Here is a 6,992-nt window from a genome sequence, read left to right as displayed (position 1 = left end):
TTTATATAACACACTATCCTTCTATAGTACTATTCTCTTTTTCATGTTCCTTCTTTTCCATTTTGGGAATAATACTCTTACCATCATTTGATTGATAACATTTTTTTTTATAATAATTGGTAGGGTATTTATGGTTCGGTTTGGATCGATTTTTTTCTAAAAAGAAATCAAACCAATTAAGTTAATTTTTTATCGATTCGGCTTTTTTTGATTTTTTGATTTTTTCGGTTATTTATCGGTTCTTTTCTTAAATATGAGATATACACTACCAAACACATATTTCGGCGACTATATTTTCAACGTAACATTATCAAACCAATTGCTCTTTGAGAAATCTATCATTTATCAAGATATATTGATGATAATTGAATCAAATGGTGATGAATAATTTAAGTACTCAATTAAAAATTAATTATTTTTAACATGAAATAAATTCTTGTACTTAGCAAATAAAAACTACCAATCGAACTGGAATGTAAAGGCAAAGAATTATATTATTATAATAGAAAATTAAAGAACTAGACTAAAAATACAAACGACTAATACGTACCATAAAATTTTAGAAATTTTATATAAAAATCTAAATAGCTACTTCTATAGTCGGTTTGGTTCGGGTTTTTTCATTTATTTTTTTTATTAAAATCAAACCCAAACCAAATTTGATCGATTTTTAAAATTCAAAACCAAAACCAAACCAAACCTAAAAAGTATCAATTTTTTTGGTCAGTTTGGTTCGGTTTTCGGTTTGGTTCGATTTTTCGGGTTTTTATGAACACCCCTAGTAATTGGAGTGTTCGGATCATTTTGCATGCGCTCCAAGCCTCCAACTATTTGATTTGATGATTGGCGATTTCTCACCAATATATGCATTAGGCAGATAAAAAGGAATCATCTAGCACTTATATTGAAATTTAATATAGTGATATTTGAGTCACTTTGCATACACCTCAGCTATTTGGCCGAATATCTTCTACCTCTTATTAGTATAGGTATTGGATAACTCTACCTACCATGTCGCATGTAAGAAAATATCTATAAAAAAAAAATTATTATATTAGAATTTCAATTCTAATCTCTCGAAATTTTCATTACTTCCACTAGAGATGAACCTATTACGCACTCATTTATTTATAACATTGTATATCATAGTACATTCTATATTAGAATTAATATATCTGTGTATCTAATATTTTTTTTGAGTTGCATTAAATTCTAGTTTACATTTGATCACGCTCAACTATGCCTTATAAAAATGACTAAGCGGTCGTTGCAAATATATTCTAGTTAACAAGTCCGGAGTCGAATCCCACAGAGAATTAACCTATTAAGCACAACTACTAGTCTCGCACAAATTCACGCAATCAATATTCAGAAATATTTAAATAACAATTTGGATGTTTACTAACTAAATGTCACGTAATGAAAATGCAGTAATTAATAACTAACTACGAACAAGTTGTAGACAAGAATTGGAATGGTCTAAGGTTTTGATTTCCCCTATTATCAGAATCCTTTTCTGCTACGTTTCCTATAAATTTGCCTAAGTTTACCGATCATGAGCTGTCTGAGCGTCGTAATTCTCTCCCGAATAACTACCATAATTTATTAGACATATTCTTCCGAATTACGCTAGCTAGCACTAAGTTACGGCTCACTCGGATCGCACCAAGGTTTCGTTATTCCTAATCCCACCTTTAAACCCACCGTATTGATCCCTCATATACGTTAGGAGTGATGTTGTTCAACAACTACCTAAATATGCACTCTCTTCCGAGTAATACACACTAAATAGGCACAGTCGATTGAGAGCTCTTCAACCAACCATAATATAAATATAGTTGAACAAATAGAGAAAAACTACGGCAAATCTATATTAACGTAACAGGAAAATCATCCTCCAATAGGTTCCATCAAAACCCTAGATTAGAAGTTTAGCTACTCATACTCACAGTAACAATATCTCAAGTATTTGCATAAATAAATTACAAAGTAAATATGAAGGAATATAGAAATCGATGATTCTTTCCCCCAACGGGTGTTCAACGAGCTATCCTTGTCTCCGATCGCAAAACTCCTTCAAAAATGGTGTTTAATGTCTATTTATATGTATAGGAAAAGACCTAAATGACATAGCCCAAGTCCTAGTCAAACAAGGAAACAAAATAAGCCTTAAAAATCCGGATCAGGCTCGCCTCAGACCGTGCCTCGCGAGGTAAAACGCGAGATGAACCTCGCCCCAGACCATGCGACGCCTGCCTCCATGCGAGATCAACCTCGCCTTATTCCTCGCGTCGCCTACTCCCACGCGAGCTTAAAGGCTCGCCTCGCCAGCTCTAACGCGAGCTCAATAGCTCGCTTCGTCAGCTTCCTCATTTTTCCGCGGCTCACTTCTTTCTTTGTTCTTTTCAATTATTTTCGAGCACGCTTTAGACTTTAAATATTCCTTTTGCTTTACTTTCATTTCCAATGTACCTACACATAAAATAGACTCCATTACGCGCAAATAAAGTGTAGTTTAACATTAAAGCACATAAAATGTAAGGTAAATAATGTACCAAAATATGAAATTATAGCCACACATCAATACCTCACACTTAAACATTGCTCGTCCTCGAGCAATCAAACTACACTTATAGGCACGACCTTTTTAAGCAATTCCCTTAACTCGTCACACCAAGAATCTTTAAAATATACTAAGCACAAAGGTGTAACATCCTCACCTCAAGATTTGACTCACAAATACCATGCATTATTCATAATTCACTTACTTACTCTAACATGGAGGTCAACGACATTACCTCTCCATCATGAATCACGTGCCCTCATACAACAAAAGAGATTAGTTCCACACACAATAAATTTTAAGACCGTAGGAACTCAAGATAGGAAGAATTCACTCGATATCAGAAATAACATTCATATGCCACAAATGATGCACCATAGGCTTGCCCATAGTGTAATACTTTACTAATCGAGTTTATTCAATCTAGGATCAAGTAAGACTTTATTTGATTGTAATGTAGGTTGCGGGTCGGGTAGGATATATTTAGATATGAGAGACTACACCTCCTTTAAGCACTTTAATGCATATACTTCAACACTCAAGCCTATACTTATGTCAAACCAAAACTCCACCTTCACATCAATGTATATTACCCCATACTTCTTTAAGCACAATTACATCACTAGCCACCATAATCAAGAATTATTTTTTTATACAATACAACTATATGTATATTTTTTCTTTTTATTTCAATCCAAGTGGCTTTTATTGATATTTTTTTTTCTTTTCAAAACGGTGCACCTTTCTCCTTATTTCATTTGTTCCACTCAAAAGCCAAACCACCACCCCACACTTCAACTTTTACATAATTTATCACAATTCAAGTGCTCATGAGAGGTGACAAGGTTTAAATATATGGTCAATTCAAATAAACAGTCTTACTTGTAATGTGATTACCAAAGAAACATGATTACATGCTCAAAGGGGTTAACTACGTTATATGATATTTAGGCGGGTAAACTATATACATTTGGCTCAACAAAGAAACGCCTCTATCACTTCCCAGACTGAACAAGACTACTATTTCGCTTCGCACATACACGGGCCAAGTTCTAGACATCAACTGCAATGCACAGAATACATGCAAACCTCACACAGACATGGCACATAACTCACTCATGATTGATTTTATCATGACACTCTAGTCAAAACAGTTAATTAAATTTAAGAATCTACAATTTAAGGTATTTATACTAGAGTCAAACATTGAGCCTAAGCGTCACAACCAGAGTACTCACTATTCTCAAGGCATAACAAAGTTAAGAGATATCTCTGCAATTCAATTCATAGCCCAGTGGTTTCTACTCCTAAAAATTAAAATTAACTTCACCCGGTTCAACTAAAACCCTTGAAAAAGAACTGCGGTACAAAGAAAAAATAAGGGAAAATTACTACACTACCTACAAAGAAAATCTTTTTTTTTCCTTTAGACTTAATTCCCTCAAGAAAACTGTCTAAGATATCCATCATCAGGAAGAGTCTAATTTTTCTACTTAGCAAGACGACACTACATATTTTTATCATTTTTTTTTCTAAAAGGCTAAGACGACACTAACTAAAAAAAATAGTACATTATATAAAAAAAAAAATAACTAAAACAAGACTAATATTTACAAGTTACCACCCCACCCTTATTTCATGTAATGTCCTCAGTGTATAATCAAATAGACAAAACAAGAAAAATAACAAGTAGGGTGTATGAAAACTCCCTGATCAAGCCTCATCATCGCCTTCATCCTCGAAGGTTGCCCATTCCTCATCTTCTGCTTCCTCCTTCTCCTCCTCCTCCTCCTCCTCATTATCATCATCATCATCCGACTGCTCCGGCTCGACCTCGGACTGCTCAGGTGTGTTGACATCCCCATCCTCTGGGAGTCTGTAGCCATCACCAAGCCCAACCAGTTGCTGAGCATGAGCATTGAGCGGAAAACACTCCTCCAATATGGCTCTCTCCTCTGTAGTGGCACAACGTCCCCCAATCCGAAGCTGCAAGTCCATCATCCCATAAAGATGGGCCATAAAGCTGTCATCGCGAGCATTGCTCTCGGCACCTGTCATTGATGGCATAGCAGTCTCCTCCTTAACCCGGACACTTATAATGTCCATTAGTCCTAGGGGCTGATCAATGATGTGATCGAAAGCTTTCTCCTCATCCACCTCTTTATGCCTCAAATATTGTGTTAACGTGTTTGCAAAGGGAATTCGATCAATTCTCTTACTAGTTCTCACTTGAGTCATCTGGTAGCGGATCAAATGACCCACATTCACCCTTTGGCCAGTCATGAGGAAATATAGCACACACGTCCTCTCACGGCTAATAAGAGTGTCATGATTGCAAGGTAGGAGTCGTGTATTAATCAATTTCAGCCATACTTGAGCCTCTGCCCTCATCTTCTTCTTGGGGAATTTTCTATGACGATTGGTTTTCTTATCCCGAACCCACTCCGCCACAGAATTGACACCACAAAGAGTGTGTCTCTGTTCTCGATATGTAGGACGGGTGATGAAATTGTCCAAGGGTTCCTGAGGAACATCCGGAACACCTAAGAAATTGCATATTGTTGAGGCTAAAAAATCTATCAACCTTTCCCGAATGGGCACCAGCTGCTCGGGATCCTTTGGATCAAAACAGGCATAAAATTCTCGAACCAGAATGATATTGATATCCCCGGTATTTTTGAACACATAACTCAGCCCCAACTCATTAATACCTCTCCAGAATACTTGGTACTTGGCTTGTAGGCAACGCTCATGAATAGCATATTATGGATGTATATGTCTCAGCCTACAACGTTTGTACTAGTCCTTAACATGTGGAGGTATGTTCTTGAGTCCAAACTTCCTATGTCCTTGAGATTGTGGGCGAGTGGCTGCTATAGCTGCCACTGCTTGCAGTCCTTCAACTTGACTTGAAGTGGCTTCACCCCCTTTTCTCTTCTTCGGTAGAGGTGCGGAGGAAGATCTTAGCCCTAGACGGAGCAATGGATGTGGCCTTGACTTTACCGGTGTCCTTCCTTTGAGGCATATTTGTATTTACACAAGTGAGCATTAATCAGTTTAGGACGTATTGCAACATTCAAAACATGGTCTTGCGACCCCACACTTAAGAGTTCAACACATGATTTTCCATATCTTCCGAGGTTACTCAGAATTCACTTTATCTTTTCTTAGTATGAGAATCAAATAATGACACATGGATGCTTCCTACAAATTCAAAGCATCGGGCTACCAGTGAGCCACCCCACACTTAAAATTTTAAAGTGGTGCATGGCTACATAGCACTAGTCTCACAATCCCGGAGACTCGGGCTCCAATGGGGACAAAGAGTGCCTTTGAGGCATTATGGCAAACACTTAGCATGCACTAGTGCCATAGGAGTGCTTGTAGGGATGAGGGATTGCCTCACCTTCCAAATTTGGCTTGGGAGTTCCGTGCTACCCCTTGTTCACACAATAACAACACCATTCCTATGGGGTTCATGGGGTTGGGACACACAAACACATTGTTACAATGAAGAACTACCCCAAAAATTTGTATCCAATGACATGCATTCACCAACTTCGAAATTGCCAAAGAATGGATGTAGAAATCATACCTTAGATGTTTTAGAGGAAGGATTGCCCTTGAATTGATGTTGCAAGTGAAGGAAAGAGCAAAGAATGCTTGTCTTCAAAGGGTTTGTGAGGGATGATTCTTGAGACGTGAGTGTGTGAGATTGTTATGAGTGATGTTTGAGGCATTTAGTTTATATTTTAAGGGAGGGGTTTTAAAAGGAACAAAACAAAAGGATTAAAAGAAAACCGGAAAAAAAAACTTACCTGGCGATGCGAGGCTAATGACGTGCTATATCCCGTGTGAAGCGAGCTCCAACGCGAGATGTGGGGCGCGCGAAGCGAGACAGTACGCACGTTTCACCTTGCTGTAACCCATGCGAGGCGAGCTCCCACGCGAGAAATAACGCTGGAGACGTGAGGCTTTCCATTTGGCCTAGCTCGCTGGGGACCTAGCGACGCGAGGTTTAGTGCACGATCCGCCAAAATTGCCTGCAAACATGTTAGCTCCTACAAATGAAAAGAAAAATTCTAATTACGCTAAAAATCAACTACGAATTGGGTTGCCTCCTAATGAGCGGCTTAGTTAACATCACGACATGACGAATACAACATTACAATGGGTTGCCTACCATGAAACGCCTGATTTAATATCGCGGCACGATGCAGGCAATCGACTTAAGGCTCGCTTAACATTGTTGGCTCTAGCAAATGAGTCACCGATACTACTTTCGTCTCATCCATGCCCAAATATTGTTTCAACCTATGACCATTGACTCTGAACTTGCAAGAACCATCTTCTGAAGCAATCTTAGCGGCTCCGGTGGGATGAATCTCTAGCACACGAAATGGTCCTGACCATCTTGACTTCAATGTGT

The sequence above is a fragment of the Nicotiana tomentosiformis genome, chromosome 6 (assembly GCF_000390325.3).
Source record: "Nicotiana tomentosiformis chromosome 6, ASM39032v3, whole genome shotgun sequence".
NCBI classification, from domain to species: Eukaryota; Viridiplantae; Streptophyta; class Magnoliopsida; order Solanales; family Solanaceae; genus Nicotiana; species Nicotiana tomentosiformis.
This window is presented reverse-complemented; position numbering follows the sequence as displayed.